This window comes from Hemitrygon akajei, chromosome 1 (assembly GCF_048418815.1).
Source record: "Hemitrygon akajei chromosome 1, sHemAka1.3, whole genome shotgun sequence".
In the NCBI taxonomy this organism is placed as follows: domain Eukaryota; kingdom Metazoa; phylum Chordata; class Chondrichthyes; order Myliobatiformes; family Dasyatidae; genus Hemitrygon; species Hemitrygon akajei.
In genome coordinates, this window is record NC_133124.1 from 161,157,317 (window position 1) to 161,175,803 (window position 18,487).

Below are 18,487 nucleotides of genomic sequence, written 5' to 3' on the forward strand. Positions count from 1 at the left end.
ACTAGCACGTGTTTCTCATAATCCCTATAACACACTGGGTGTTGTTTCTCATGATCACTATAACACTCTGGGACATGTTTCTCATGATCCCTATAACACACTGGGACATGTTTCTCATCATCCCTATACACACTGGGACTTGTTTCTCGTGATTCCTTTCTTACACTGGGTCGTGTTTCTAGTTATCCCTATCACGTCTGGGACGTGTTTCTCGTAATCCCCATGCACACTGGGACGTGTTTCTCGTAAACCCTATAACACACCGTCTCATGTTTCTCGTAATCCCCATGCACACTAGCACGTGTTTCTCGTAATTCCTATAACAGACTGGGTGTTGTTTCTCGTGATCACTATAACACACTGGGACATGTTTCTCATGATCACTATAATGCACTGGGACTTCTTTATGGTTGCCCGTATGCACACTGGGACATGTTTCTCGTGATCCCTATAACAAACTGGGACATGTTTCTCGTGATCACTATAACACACTGGGACATGCTTCTCGTGATTCCTTTCATACACTGGGTCGTGTTTCTACTTATCCCTATCAACTCTGGGACATGGTTCTCGTAATCCCCATGCACACTAGCACTTCTTTCTCATAATCCCTATAACAGACTGGGAGATGTTTCTCGTGATCCCTATAACACACTGGGACATGTTTCTTGTGATCACTATAATGCAGTGGGATTTCTTTATCGTTGTCCGTATGCACACTTGCACGTGTTTCTCATGATCACTATAACACACTGGGATGTGTTTCTAATAATCCCTATAACACACTGGGTTGTGTTTCTAGTTATCCCTATAACGCACTGGGACATGTTTCTCGTAATCCCTATGCAAACACGCACGTGTTTCTCATGATCATTATAACACTCTGGGACATGTTTCTCATGATCCCTATAACACACTGGGACATGTTTCTCATCATCCCTATGCACACTGGGACATGTTTCACGTCATTCCTTTCACACACTGGTCGTGTTTCTAGTTATCCCTATCACCACTGGGACATGTTTATCGTAATCCCCATGCACACTAGCACGTGTTTCTCATAATCTCTATAACACACTGGGACATGTTTCTCGTGATCTCTATAATGCACTGGGACTTCTTTATCCTTGTCAGTATGCAAACTGGGACATGTTTCTCGTGATCCCTATAACAAACTGGGAGATGTTTCTCGTGATCCCTATGCACACTGGGACGTGTTTCTCATGATCCCTATGCACACCTGCACGTGTTTCTAGTGATCACTATAACACAGTGCGACATGTTTCTCATGATCAATATAACACACTGGGATGTGTTTCTCGTGATCCCTAGAACTCATTGGGTCACGTTTTTCGTGATCCTTATAAAGCACTTGGACGTGTCTCTCGTGATCACTATGCACACTGCTACATGATTCCCATGACCCCTACAACACACTGGGATGTGTTTCTCATCATCACTATAACACACTGGAAAATGTTTCTTATGATTCCTATAACACACTGGGACATGTTTCTCCTCATCCCTATACACACTGGGACATGTTTCTCGTGATTCCTTTCTTACACTGGGTCGTGTTTCTAGTTATCCCTATCACGTCTGGGACATGTTTCTCGTAATCCCCATGCACACTGGGACGTGTTTCTCGTAAACCCTATAACACACCGTCTCATGTTTCTCGTAATCCCCATGCACACTAGCACGTGTTTCTCGTAATTCCTATAACAGACTGGGTGTTGTTTCTCGTGATCACTATAACACACTGGGACATGTTTCTCGTGATCACTATAACACACTGGGACATGCTTCTCGTGATTCCTTTCATACACTGGGTCGTGTTTCTACTTATCCCTATCAACTCTGGGACATGGTTCTCGTAATCCCCATGCACACTAGCACTTCTTTCTCATAATCCCTATAACAGACTGGGACATGTTTCTCGTGATCCCTATAACACACTGGGACATGTTTCTCGTGATCACTATAATGCAGTGGGATTTCTTTATCGTTGTCCGTATGCACACTTGCACGTGTTTCTCATGATCCCTATAACACACCGGGACGTGTTTCTAGTAATCCCTATAATACACTGGGTTGTGTTTCTAGTTATCCCTATAACGCACTGGGACATGTTTCTCGTAATCCCTATGCAAACACGCACGTGTTTCTCATAATCCCTATAACACAATGGGACATGTTTCTCTTGATCCCTATAATGCACTGGGACTTCTTTATCGTTGTCCATAAGCACACTGGGACATGTTTCACGTGATCCCTATAACAAACTGGGAGAAGTTTATCATGATCCCTATAACACACTGGCACGTGTTTCTAGTGATCCCTATAACACAGTGGGACATGTTTCTAGTGATCCCTAGAACACATTGGGTCATGTTTTTCGTGATCCTTATAACGGACTTGGACATGTTTCTCGTGATTACTATGCAAACTGCTGCATGATTCTCATGACCCCTACAACACACTGGGAGGTGTTTCTCATGATCACTATAACACTCTGGGACATGTTTCTCATGATCCCTATAACACACTGGGACATGTTTCTCATCATCCCTGTGCACACTGGGACTTGTTTCTCGTCATTCCTTTCACACACTGGTCGTGTTTCTAGTTATCCCTATCACCACTGGGACATGTTTATCGTAATCCCCATGCACACTAGCACGTGTTTCTCATAATCCCTATAACACACTGGGACATGTTTCTCGTGATCTCTATAATGCACTGGGACCTCTTTATCCTTGTCCGTATGCAAACTGGGACATGTTTCTCGTGATCCCTATAACAAACTGGGAGATGTTTCTCGTGATCCCTATGCACACTGGGACGTGTTTCTCATGATCCCTATGCACACCTGCACGTGTTTCTAGTGATCCCTATAACACAGTGGGACATGTTTCTCATGATCCCTATAACACACTGGGACGTTTCTCATGATCCCTAGAACACATTGGGTCATGTTTTTCGTGATCCTTATAACGCACTTGGACGTGTTTCTCGTGATCACTATGCACACTGCTACATGATTCCCATGACCCCTACAACACACTGGGACGTGTCTCTCATGATCCCTATAACACACTGGGATGTGTTTCTCGTGATCCGTAGAACACATTGGGTCATGTTTTTCGTGATCATTATAAAGCACTTGGACGTGTTTCTCGTGATCACTATGCACACTGATGCATGATTCCCATGACCCCTACAACACACTGGGATGTGCTTCTCATCATCACTATAACACACTGGAACATGTTTCTCATGATCCCTATAACACACTGGGACATGTTTCTCCTCATCCCTATACACACTGGGACATGTTTCTCGTGATTCCTTTCATACACTGGGTTGTGTTTCTAGTTATCCCTATCACGTCTGGGACATGTTTCTCGTAATTCCTATAACAGACTGGGTGATGTTTCTCGTGATCACTATAACACACTGGGACATGTTTCTCGTGATCACTATAATGCACTGGGACTTCTTTATCGTTGCCCGTATGCACACTGTGACATGTTTCTCGTAAACCCTATAACACACCGGCTCATGTTTCTCGTAATCCCCATGCATACTAGCACGTGTTTCTCGTAATTCCTATAACAGACTGGGTGATCTTTCTCGTGATCACTATAACACACTGGGACATGTTTCTCGTGATCACTATAATGCACTGGGATTTCTTTATCGTTGTCCGTATGCACACTTGCACGTGTTTCTCATGATCACTATAACACACTGGGACGTGTTTCTTGTAATCTCTATAACACACTGGGTTGTGTTTCTAGTTATCCCTATGCAAACACGCACGTGTTTCTCATAATCCCTATAACACAATGGGACATGTTTCTCTTGATCCCTATAATGCACTGGGACTTCTTTATCGTTGTCCATAAGCACACTGGGACATGTTTCACGTGATCCCTATAACAAACTGGGACGTTTTTCTCTTGATCCCTATGCACTCTTGCAAGTGTTTCTTGTGATCCCAATGACAGACTGGGACATGATTCTCGTTATCCCTATGCACATTGGGAGGTGTTTCTCGTGATCCCTATGCACAATTGCACGTGTTTCTCATGATCACTATAACACACTGGGACGTGTTTCTAGTAATCCCTATAACACACTGGGTCGTGTTTCTAGTTATAGCTATAACACACTGGGACATGTTTCTCGTAATCCCTATGCAAACAAGCACGTGTTTCTCGTAATCCCTATAACACAATGGGACGTGCTTCTCGTGATCACGATAACACACTGGGACATGCTTCTCGTGATTCCTTTCATACACTGGGTCGTGTTTCTACTTATCCCTATCAACTCTGGGACATGGTTCTCGTAATCCCCATGCACACTAGCACTTCTTTCTCATAATCCCTATAACAGACTGGGAGATGTTTCTCGTGATCCCTATAACACACTGGGACATGTTTCTCGTGATCACTATAATGCAGTGGGATTTCTTTATCGTTGTCCGTATGCACACTTGCACGTGTTTCTCATGATCACTATAACACACTGGGATGTGTTTCTAATAATCCCTATAACACACTGGGTTGTGTTTCTAGTTATCCCTATAATGCACTGGGACATGTTTCTCGTAATCCCTATGTAAACACGCACGTGTTTCTCATAATCACTATAACACTCTGGGACATGTTTCTCATGATCCCTATAACACACTGGGACATGTTTCTCATCATCCCTATGCACACTGGGACATGTTTCACGTCATTCCTTTCACACACTGGTCGTGTTTCTAGTTATCCCTATCACCACTGGGACATGTTTATCGTAATCCCCATGCACACTAGCACGTGTTTCTCATAATCCCTATAACACACAGGGACATGTTTCTCGTGATCTCTATAATGCACTGGGACTTCTTTATCCTTGTCAGTATGCAAACTGGGACATGTTTCTCGTGATCCCTATAACAAACTGGGAGATGTTTCTCGTGATCCCTATGCACACTGGGACGTGTTTCTCATGATCCCTATGCACACCTGCACATGTTTCTAGTGATCCCTATAACACAGTGCGACATGTTTCTCATGATCAATATAACACACTGGGATGTGTTTCTCGTGATCCCTAGAACTCATTGGGTCACGTTTTTCGTGATCCTTATAAAGCACTTGGACGTGTCTCTCGTGATCACTATGCACACTGCTACATGATTCCCATGACCCCTACAACACACTGGGATGTGTTTCTCATCATCACTATAACACACTGGAAAATGTTTCTTATGATTCCTATAACACACTGGGACATGTTTCTCCTCATCCCTATACACACTGGGACATGTTTCTCGTGATTCCTTTCTTACACTGGGTCGTGTTTCTAGTTATCCCTATCACGTCTGGGACATGTTTCTCGTAATCCCCATGCACACTGGGACGTGTTTCTCGTAAACCCTATAACACACCGTCTCATGTTTCTCGTAATCCCCATGCACACTAGCACGTGTTTCTCGTAATTCCTATAACAGACTGGGTGTTGTTTCTCGTGATCACTATAACACACTGGGACATGTTTCTCATGATCACTATAATGCACTGGGACTTCTTTATGGTTGCCCGTATGCACACTGGGACATGTTTCTCGTGATCCCTATAACAAACTGGGACATGTTTCTCGTGATCACTATAACACACTGGGACATGTTTCTCGTGATCACTATAACACACTGGGACATGCTTCTCGTGATTCCTTTCATACACTGGGTCGTGTTTCTACTTATCCCTATCAACTCTGGGACATGGTTCTCGTAATCCCCATGCACACTAGCACTTCTTTCTCATAATCCCTATAACAGACTGGGAGATGTTTCTCGTGATCCCTATAACACACTGGGACATGTTTCTCGTGATCACTATAATGCAGTGGGATTTCTTTATCGTTGTCCGTATGCACACTTGCACGTGTTTCTCATGATCACTATAACACACTGGGATGTGTTTCTAATAATCCCTATAACACACTGGGTTGTGTTTCTAGTTATCCCTATAATGCACTGGGACATGTTTCTCGTAATCCCTATGTAAACACGCACGTGTTTCTCATAATCACTATAACACTCTGGGACATGTTTCTCATGATCCCTATAACACACTGGGACATGTTTCTCATCATCCCTATGCACACTGGGACATGTTTCACGTCATTCCTTTCACACACTGGTCGTGTTTCTAGTTATCCCTATCACCACTGGGACATGTTTATCGTAATCCCCATGCACACTAGCACGTGTTTCTCATAATCCCTATAACACACTGGGACATGTTTCTCGTGATCTCTATAATGCACTGGGACTTCTTTATCCTTGTCAGTATGCAAACTGGGACATGTTTCTCGTGATCCCTATAACAAACTGGGAGATGTTTCTCGTGATCCCTATGCACACTGGGACGTGTTTCTCATGATCCCTATGCACACCTGCACATGTTTCTAGTGATCCCTATAACACAGTGCGACATGTTTCTCATGATCAATATAACACACTGGGATGTGTTTCTCGTGATCCCTAGAACTCATTGGGTCACGTTTTTCGTGATCCTTATAAAGCACTTGGACGTGTCTCTCGTGATCACTATGCACACTGCTACATGATTCCCATGACCCCTACAACACACTGGGATGTGTTTCTCATCATCACTATAACACACTGGAAAATGTTTCTTATGATTCCTATAACACACTGGGACATGTTTCTCCTCATCCCTATACACACTGGGACATGTTTCTCGTGATTCCTTTCTTACACTGGGTCGTGTTTCTAGTTATCCCTATCACGTCTGGGACATGTTTCTCGTAATCCCCATGCACACTGGGACGTGTTTCTCGTAAACCCTATAACACACCGTCTCATGTTTCTCGTAATCCCCATGCACACTAGCACGTGTTTCTCGTAATTCCTATAACAGACTGGGTGTTGTTTCTCGTGATCACTATAACACACTGGGACATGTTTCTCATGATCACTATAATGCACTGGGACTTCTTTATGGTTGCCCGTATGCACACTGGGACATGTTTCTCGTGATCCCTATAACAAACTGGGACATGTTTCTCGTGATCACTATAACACACTGGGACATGTTTCTCGTGATCACTATAACACACTGGGACATGCTTCTCGTGATTCCTTTCATACACTGGGTCGTGTTTCTACTTATCCCTATCAACTCTGGGACATGGTTCTCGTAATCCCCATGCACACTAGCACTTCTTTCTCATAATCCCTATAACAGACTGGGAGATGTTTCTCGTGATCCCTATAACACACTGGGACATGTTTCTCGTGATCACTATAATGCAGTGGGATTTCTTTATCGTTGTCCGTATGCACACTTGCACGTGTTTCTCATGATCACTATAACACACTGGGATGTGTTTCTAATAATCCCTATAACACACTGGGTTGTGTTTCTAGTTATCCCTATAATGCACTGGGACATGTTTCTCGTAATCCCTATGCAAACACGCACGTGTTTCTCATAATCACTATAACACTCTGGGACATGTTTCTCATGATCCCTATAACACACTGGGACATGTTTCTCATCATCCCTATGCACACTGGGACATGTTTCACGTCATTCCTTTCACACACTGGTCGTGTTTCTAGTTATCCCTATCACCACTGGGACATGTTTATCGTAATCCCCATGCACACTAGCACGTGTTTCTCATAATCCCTATAACACACAGGGACATGTTTCTCGTGATCTCTATAATGCACTGGGACTTCTTTATCCTTGTCAGTATGCAAACTGGGACATGTTTCTCGTGATCCCTATAACAAACTGGGAGATGTTTCTCGTGATCCCTATGCACACTGGGACGTGTTTCTCATGATCCCTATGCACACCTGCACATGTTTCTAGTGATCCCTATAACACAGTGCGACATGTTTCTCATGATCAATATAACACACTGGGATGTGTTTCTCGTGATCCCTAGAACTCATTGGGTCACGTTTTTCGTGATCCTTATAAAGCACTTGGACGTGTCTCTCGTGATCACTATGCACACTGCTACATGATTCCCATGACCCCTACAACACACTGGGATGTGTTTCTCATCATCACTATAACACACTGGAAAATGTTTCTTATGATTCCTATAACACACTGGGACATGTTTCTCCTCATCCCTATACACACTGGGACATGTTTCTCGTGATTCCTTTCTTACACTGGGTCGTGTTTCTAGTTATCCCTATCACGTCTGGGACATGTTTCTCGTAATCCCCATGCACACTGGGACGTGTTTCTCGTAAACCCTATAACACACCGTCTCATGTTTCTCGTAATCCCCATGCACACTAGCACGTGTTTCTCGTAATTCCTATAACAGACTGGGTGTTGTTTCTCGTGATCACTATAACACACTGGGACATGTTTCTCATGATCACTATAATGCACTGGGACTTCTTTATGGTTGCCCGTATGCACACTGGGACATGTTTCTCGTGATCCCTATAACAAACTGGGACATGTTTCTCGTGATCACTATAACACACTGGGACATGTTTCTCGTGATCACTATAACACACTGGGACATGCTTCTCGTGATTCCTTTCATACACTGGGTCGTGTTTCTACTTATCCCTATCAACTCTGGGACATGGTTCTCGTAATCCCCATGCACACTAGCACTTCTTTCTCATAATCCCTATAACAGACTGGGAGATGTTTCTCGTGATCCCTATAACACACTGGGACATGTTTCTCGTGATCACTATAATGCAGTGGGATTTCTTTATCGTTGTCCGTATGCACACTTGCACGTGTTTCTCATGATCACTATAACACACTGGGATGTGTTTCTAATAATCCCTATAACACACTGGGTTGTGTTTCTAGTTATCCCTATAACGCACTGGGACATGTTTCTCGTAATCCCTATGCAAACACGCACGTGTTTCTCGTGATCACTATAACACACTGGGACATGTTTCTCGTGATCACTATAACACACTGGGACATGCTTCTCGTGATTCCTTTCATAAACTGGGTCGTGTTTCTGCTTATCCCTATCACCTCTGGGACATGGTTCTCGTAATCCCCATGCACACTAGCACGTGTTTCTCGTGATCACTATAACACACTGGGACATGTTTCTCGTGATCACTATAACACACTGGGACATGCTTCTCGTGATTCCTTTCATACACTGGGTCGTGTTTCTACTTATCCCTATACAACTCTGGGACATGGTTCTCGTAATCCCCATGCACACTAGCACTTCTTTCTCATAATCCCTATAACAGACTGGGAGATGTTTCTCGTGATCCCTATAACACACTGGGACATGTTTCTCGTGATCACTATAATGCAGTGGGATTTCTTTATCGTTGTCCGTATGCACACTTGCACGTGTTTCTCATGATCACTATAACACACTGGGATGTGTTTCTAATAATCCCTATAACACACTGGGTTGTGTTTCTAGTTATCCCTATAACGCACTGGGACATGTTACTCGTAATCCCTATGCAAACACGCACGTGTTTCTCATGATCACTATAACACGCTGGGACATGTTTCTCATGATCCCTATAACACACTGGGACATGTTTCCCATCATCCCTATGCACACTGGGACATGTTTCACGTCATTCCTTTCACACACTGGTCGTGTTTCTAGTTATCCCTATCACCACTGGGACATGTTTATCGTAATCCCCATGCACACTAGCACGTGTTTCTCATAATCCCTATAACACACTGGGACATGTTTCTCGTGATCTCTATAATGCACTGGAACTTCTTTATCCTTGTCAGTATGCAAACTGGGACATGTTTCTCGTGATCCCTATAACAAACTGGGAGATGTTTCTCGTGATCCCTATGCACACTGGGACGTGTTTCTCATGATCCCTATGCACACCTACACGTGTTTCTAGTGATCCCTATAACACAGTGCGACATGTTTCTCATGATCAATATAACACACTGGGAAGTGTTTCTCGTGATCCCTAGAACTCATTGGGTCACGTTTTTCGTGATCCTTATAAAGCACTTGGACGTGTCTCTCGTGATCACTATGCACACTGCTACATGATTCCCATGACCCCTACAACACACTGGGATGTGTTTCTCATCATCACTATAACACACTGGAAAATGTTTCTTATGATTCCTATAACACACTGGGACATGTTTCTCCTCATCCCTATACACACTGGGACATGTTTCTCGTGATTCCTTTCTTACACTGGGTCGTGTTTCTAGTTATCCCTATCACGTCTGGGACATGTTTCTCGTAATCCCCATGCACACTGGGACGTGTTTCTCGTAAACCCTATAACACACCGTCTCATGTTTCTCGTAATCCCCATGCACACTAGCACGTGTTTCTCGTAATTCCTATAACAGACTGGGTGTTGTTTCTCGTGATCACTATAACACACTGGGACATGTTTCTCATGATCACTATAATGCACTGGGACTTCTTTATGGTTGCCCGTATGCACACTGGGACATGTTTCTCGTGATCCCTATAACAAACTGGGACATGTTTCTCGTGATCACTATAACACACTGGGACATGTTTCTCGTGATCACTATAACACACTGGGACATGCTTCTCGTGATTCCTTTCATACACTGGGTCGTGTTTCTACTTATCCCTATCAACTCTGGGACATGGTTCTCGTAATCCCCATGCACACTAGCACTTCTTTCTCATAATCCCTATAACAGACTGGGAGATGTTTCTCGTGATCCCTATAACACACTGGGACATGTTTCTCGTGATCACTATAATGCAGTGGGATTTCTTTATCGTTGTCCGTATGCACACTTGCACGTGTTTCTCATGATCACTATAACACACTGGGATGTGTTTCTAATAATCCCTATAACACACTGGGACATGTTTCCCATCATCCCTATGCACACTGGGACATGTTTCACGTCATTCCTTTCACACACTGGTCGTGTTTCTAGTTATCCCTATCACCACTGGGACATGTTTATCGTAATCCCCATGCACACTAGCACGTGTTTCTCATAATCCCTATAACACACTGGGACATGTTTCTCGTGATCTCTACAATGCACTGGAACTTCTTTATCCTTGTCAGTATGCAAACTGGGACATGTTTCTCGTGATCCCTATAACAAACTGGGAGATGTTTCTCGTGATCCCTATGCACACTGGGACGTGTTTCTCATGATCCCTATGCACACCTACACGTGTTTCTAGTGATCCCTATAACACAGTGCGACATGTTTCTCATGATCAATATAACACACTGGGATGTGTTTCTCGTGATCCCTAGAACTCATTGGGTCACGTTTTTCGTGATCCTTATAAAGCACTTGGACGTGTCTCTCGTGATCACTATGCACACTGCTACATGATTCCCATGACCCCTACAACACACTGGGATGTGTTTCTCATCATCACTATAACACACTGGAAAATGTTTCTTATGATTCCTATAACACACTGGGACATGTTTCTCCTCATCCCTATACACACTGGGACATGTTTCTCGTGATTCCTTTCTTACACTGGGTCGTGTTTCTAGTTATCCCTATCACGTCTGGGACATGTTTCTCGTAATCCCCATGCACACTGGGACGTGTTTCTCGTAAACCCTATAACACACCGTCTCATGTTTCTCGTAATCCCCATGCACACTAGCACGTGTTTCTCGTAATTCCTATAACAGACTGGGTGTTGTTTCTCGTGATCACTATAACACACTGGGACATGTTTCTCATGATCACTATAATGCACTGGGACTTCTTTATGGTTGCCCGTATGCACACTGGGACATGTTTCTCGTGATCCCTATAACAAACTGGGACATGTTTCTCGTGATCACTATAACACACTGGGACATGTTTCTCGTGATCACTATAACACACTGGGACATGCTTCTCGTGATTCCTTTCATACACTGGGTCGTGTTTCTACTTATCCCTATCAACTCTGGGACATGGTTCTCGTAATCCCCATGCACACTAGCACTTCTTTCTCATAATCCCTATAACAGACTGGGAGATGTTTCTCGTGATCCCTATAACACACTGGGACATGTTTCTCGTGATCACTATAATGCAGTGGGATTTCTTTATCGTTGTCCGTATGCACACTTGCACGTGTTTCTCATGATCACTATAACACACTGGGATGTGTTTCTAATAATCCCTATAACACACTGGGTTGTGTTTCTAGTTATCCCTATAATGCACTGGGACATGTTTCTCGTAATCCCTATGTAAACACGCACGTGTTTCTCATAATCACTATAACACTCTGGGACATGTTTCTCATGATCCCTATAACACACTGGGACATGTTTCTCATCATCCCTATGCACACTGGGACATGTTTCACGTGATCCCTATAACAAACTGGGAGAAGTTTATCATGATCCCTATAACACACTGGCACGTGTTTCTAGTGATCCCTATAACACAGTGGGACATGTTTCTAGTGATCCCTAGAACACATTGGGTCATGTTTTTCGTGATCCTTATAACGGACTTGGACATGTTTCTCGTGATTACTATGCAAACTGCTGCATGATTCTCATGACCCCTACAACACACTGGGAGGTGTTTCTCATGATCACTATAACACTCTGGGACATGTTTCTCATGATCCCTATAACACACTGGGACATGTTTCTCATCATCCCTGTGCACACTGGGACTTGTTTCTCGTCATTCCTTTCACACACTGGTCGAGTTTCTAGTTATCCCTATCACCACTGGGACATGTTTATCGTAATCCCCAAGCACACTAGCACGTGTTTCTCATAATCCCTATAACACACTGGGACATGTTTCTCGTGATCTCTATAATGCACTGGGACTTCTTTATCCTTGTCCGTATGCAAACTGGGACATGTTTCACGTGATCCCTATAACAAACTGGGAGAAGTTTATCATGATCCCTATAACACACTGGCACGTGTTTCTAGTGATCCCTATAACACAGTGGGACATGTTTCTAGTGATCCCTAGAACACATTGGGTCATGTTTTTCGTGATCCTTATAACGGACTTGGACATGTTTCTCGTGATTACTATGCAAACTGCTGCATGATTCTCATGACCCCTACAACACACTGGGAGGTGTTTCTCATGATCACTATAACACTCTGGGACATGTTTCTCATGATCCCTATAACACACTGGGACATGTTTCTCATCATCCCTGTGCACACTGGGACTTGTTTCTCGTCATTCCTTTCACACACTGGTCGTGTTTCTAGTTATCCCTATCACCACTGGGACATGTTTATCGTAATCCCCAAGCACACTAGCACGTGTTTCTCGTGATCACTATAACACACTGGGACATGTTTCTCGTGATCACTATAACACACTGGGACATGCTTCTCGTGATTCCTTTCATACACTGGGTCGTGTTTCTAGTAATCCCTATCACCTCTGGGACATGGTTCTCGTAATCCCCATGCACACTAGCACTTCTTTCTCATAATCCCTATAACAGACTGGGAGATGTTTCTCGTGATCCCTATAACACACTGGGACATGTTTCTCGTGATCACTATAATGCAGTGGGATTTCTTTATCGTTGTCCGTATGCACACTTGCACGTGTTTCTCATGATCCCTATAACACACCGGGACGTGTTTCTAGTAATCCCTATAATACACTGGGTTGTGTTTCTAGTTATCCCTATAACGCACTGGGACATGTTTCTCGTAATCCCTATGCAAACACGCACGTGTTTCTCATAATCCCTATAACACAATGGGACATGTTTCTCTTGATCCCTATAATGCACTGGGACTTCTTTATCGTTGTCCATAAGCACACTGGGACATGTTTCACGTGATCCCTATAACAAACTGGGAGAAGTTTATCATGATCCCTATAACACACTGGCACGTGTTTCTAGTGATCCCTATAACACAGTGGGACATGTTTCTAGTGATCCCTAGAACACATTGGGTCATGTTTTTCGTGATCCTTATAACGGACTTGGACATGTTTCTCGTGATTACTATGCAAACTGCTGCATGATTCTCATGACCCCTACAACACACTGGGAGGTGTTTCTCATGATCACTATAACACTCTGGGACATGTTTCTCATGATCCCTATAACACACTGGAACATGTTTCTCATCATCCCTGTGCACACTGGGACTTGTTTCTCGTCATTCCTTTCACACACTGGTCGTGTTTCTAGTTATCCCTATCACCACTGGGACATGTTTATCGTAATCCCCAAGCACACTAGCACGTGTTTCTCATAATCCCTATAACACACTGGGACATGTTTCTCGTGATCTCTATAATGCACTGGGACTTCTTTATCCTTGTCCGTATGCAAACTGGGACATGTTTCTCGTGATCCCTATAACAAACTGGGACATGTTTCTCGTGATCTCTATAATGCACTGGGACTTCTTTATCCTTGTCAGTATGCAAACTGGGACATGTTTCTCGTGATCCCTATAACAAACTGGGAGATGTTTCTCGTGATCCCTATAACAAACAGGGACATGTTTCTCGTGATCCCTATAACAAACTGGGAGATGTTTCTCGTGATCCCTATGCACACTGGGACGTGTTTCTCATGATCCCTATGCACACCTGCACGTGTTTCTAGTGATCCCTATAACACACTGGGATGTTTCTCATGATCCCTAGAACACATTGGGTCATGTTTTTCGTGATCCTTATAACGCACTTGGACGTGTTTCTCGTGATCACTATGCACACTGCTACATGATTCCCATGACCCCTACAACACACTGGGACGTGTTGCTCATGATCACTACAACACACTGGGACGTGTCTCTCATGATCCCTATAACACACTGGGATGTGTTTCTCGTGATCCGTAGAACACATTGGGTCATGTTTTTCGTGATCATTATAAAGCACTTGGACGTGTTTCTCGTGATCACTATGCACACTGATGCATGATTCCCATGACCCCTACAACACACTGGGATGTGCTTCTCATCATCACTATAACACACTGGAACATGTTTCTCATGATCCCTATAACACACTGGGACATGTTTCTCCTCATCCCTATACACACTGGGACATGTTTCTCGTGATTCCTTTCATACACTGGGTGGTGTTTCTAGTTATCCCTATCACGTCTGGGACATGTTTCTCGTAATTCCTATAACAGACTGGGTGATGTTTCTCGTGATCACTATAACACACTGGGACATGTTTCTCATGATCACTATAATGCACTGGGACTTCTTTATCGTTGCCCGTATGCACACTGTGACATGTTTCTCGTAAACCCTATAACACACCGGCTCATGTTTCTCGTAATCCCCATGCATACTAGCACGTGTTTCTCGTAATTCCTATAACAGACTGGGTGATCTTTCTCGTGATCACTATAACACACTGGGACATGTTTCTCGTGATCACTATAATGCACTGGGATTTCTTTATCGTTGTCCGTATGCACACTTGCACGTGTTTCTCATGATCACTATAACACACTGGGACGTGTTTCTTGTAATCTCTATAACAGACTGGGTGATGTTTCTCGTGATCACTATAACACAATGGGACATGTTTCTCTTGATCCCTATAATGCACTGGGACTTCTTTATCGTTGTCCATAAGCACACTGGGACATGTTTCACGTGATCCCTATAACAAACTGGGACGTTTTTCTCTTGATCCCTATGCACTCTTGCAAGTGTTTCTTGTGATCCCAATGACAGACTGGGACATGATTCTCGTTATCCCTATGCACATTGGGAGGTGTTTCTCGTGATCCCTATGCACACTTGCACGTGTTTCTCATGATCACGATAACACACTGGGACGTGTTTCTAGTAATCCCTATAACACACTGGGTCGTGTTTCTAGTTATAGCTATAACACACTGGGACATGTTTCTCGTAATCCCTATGCAAACAAGCACGTGTTTCTCGTAATCCCTATAACACAATGGGACGTGCTTCTCGTGATCACGATAACACACTGGGACATGTTTCTCGTGATCACTATAATGCACTGGGATTTCTTTATCATTGTCCATATGCACACTGGGACGTGTTTCTCGTGATCCCTATAACAGACTGGGAGATGTTTCTCGTGATCCCTATAACACACTGGGACATGTTTCTCGTGATCACTATAATGCAGTGGGATTTCTTTATCGTTGTCCGTATGCACACTTGCACGTGTTTCTCATGATCCCTATAACACACCGGGACGTGTTTCTAGTAATCCCTATAATACACTGGGTTGTGTTTCTAGTGATCCCTATAACACAGTGGGACATGTTTCTAGTGATCCCTAGAACACATTGGGTCATGTTTTTCGTGATCCTTATAACGGACTTGGACATGTTTCTCGTGATTACTATGCAAACTGCTGCATGATTCTCATGACCCCTACAACACACTGGGAGGTGTTTCTCATGATCACTATAACACTCTGGGACATGTTTCTCATGATCCCTATAACACACTGGGACATGTTTCTCATCATCCCTGTGCACACTGGGACTTGTTTCTCGTCATTCCTTTCACACACTGGTCGTGTTTCTAGTTATCCCTATCACCACTGGGACATGTTTATCGTAATCCCCAAGCACACTAGCACGTGTTTCTCATAATCCCTATAACACACTGGGACATGTTTCTCGTGATCTCTATAATGCACTGGGACTTCTTTATCCTTGTCCGTATGCAAACTGGGACATGTTTCACGTGATCCCTATAACAAACTGGGAGAAGTTTATCATGATCCCTATAACACACTGGCACGTGTTTCTAGTGATCCCTATAACACAGTGGGACATGTTTCTAGTGATCCCTAGAACACATTGGGTCATGTTTCTCGTGATCCTTATAACGGACTTGGACATGTTTCTCGTGATTACTATGCAAACTGCTGCATGATTCTCATGACCCCTACAACACACTGTGAGGTGTTTCTCATGATCACTATAACACTCTGGGACATGTTTCTCATGATCCCTATAACACACTGGGACATGTTTCTCATCATCCCTGTGCACACTGGGACTTGTTTCTCGTCATTCCTTTCACACACTGGTCGTGTTTCTAGTTATCCCTATCACCACTGGGACATGTTTATCGTAATCCCCAAGCACACTAGCACGTGTTTCTCGTGATCACTATAACACACTGGGACATGTTTCTCGTGATCACTATAACACACTGGGACATGCTTCTCGTGATTCCTTTCATACACTGGGTCGTGTTTCTAGTAATCCCTATCACCTCTGGGACATGGTTCTCGTAATCCCCATGCACACTAGCACTTCTTTCTCATAATCCCTATAACAGACTGGGAGATGTTTCTCGTGATCCCTATAACACACTGGGACATGTTTCTCGTGATCACTATAATGCAGTGGGATTTCTTTATCGTTGTCCGTATGCACACTTGCACGTGTTTCTCATGATCACTATAACACACTGGGATGTGTTTCTAATAATCCCTATAACACACTGGGTTGTGTTTCTAGTTATCCCTATAACGCACTGGGACATGTTTCTCGTAATCCCTATGCAAACACGCACGTGTTTCTCATGATCACTATAACACTCTGGGACATGTTTCTCATGATCCCTATAACACACTGGGACATGTTTCCCATCATCCCTATGCACACTGGGACATGTTTCACGTCATTCCTTTCACACACTGGTCGTGTTTCTAGTTATCCCTATCACCACTGGGACATGTTTATCGTAATCCCCATGCACACTAGCACGTGTTTCTCATAATCCCTATAACACACTGGGACATGTTTCTCGTGATCTCTATAATGCACTGGAACTTCTTTATCCTTGTCAGTATGCAAACTGGGACATGTTTCTCGTGATCCCTATAACAAACTGGGAGATGTTTCTCGTGATCCCTATGCACACTGGGACGTGTTTCTCATGATCCCTATGCACACCTACACGTGTTTCTAGTGATCCCTATAACACAGTGCGACATGTTTCTCATGATCAATATAACACACTGGGATGTGTTTCTCGTGATCCCTAGAACTCATTGGGTCACGTTTTTCGTGATCCTTATAAAGCACTTGGACGTGTCTCTCGTGATCACTATGCACACTGCTACATGATTCCCATGACCCCTACAACACACTGGGATGTGTTTCTCATCATCACTATAACACACTGGAAAATGTTTCTTATGATTCCTATAACACACTGGGACATGTTTCTCCTCATCCCTATACACACTGGGACATGTTTCTCGTGATTCCTTTCTTACACTGGGTCGTGTTTCTAGTTATCCCTATCACGTCTGGGACATGTTTCTCGTAATCCCCATGCACACTGGGACGTGTTTCTCGTAAACCCTATAACACACCGTCTCATGTTTCTCGTAATCCCCATGCACACTAGCACGTGTTTCTCGTAATTCCTATAACAGACTGGGTGTTGTTTCTCGTGATCACTATAACACACTGGGACATGTTTCTCATG

General features: G+C 43.6%; 1 protein-coding gene across 1 annotated transcript in view; it reads left to right on the plus strand.

Annotated features, from left to right (window-relative positions):
- The window catches only part of LOC140734425 (myeloid cell surface antigen CD33-like), a 609,813-nt gene that overhangs the window by 571,619 nt on the left and 19,707 nt on the right, over positions 1-18,487 (plus strand). The gene's annotated exons all lie outside the window — the stretch shown is intronic.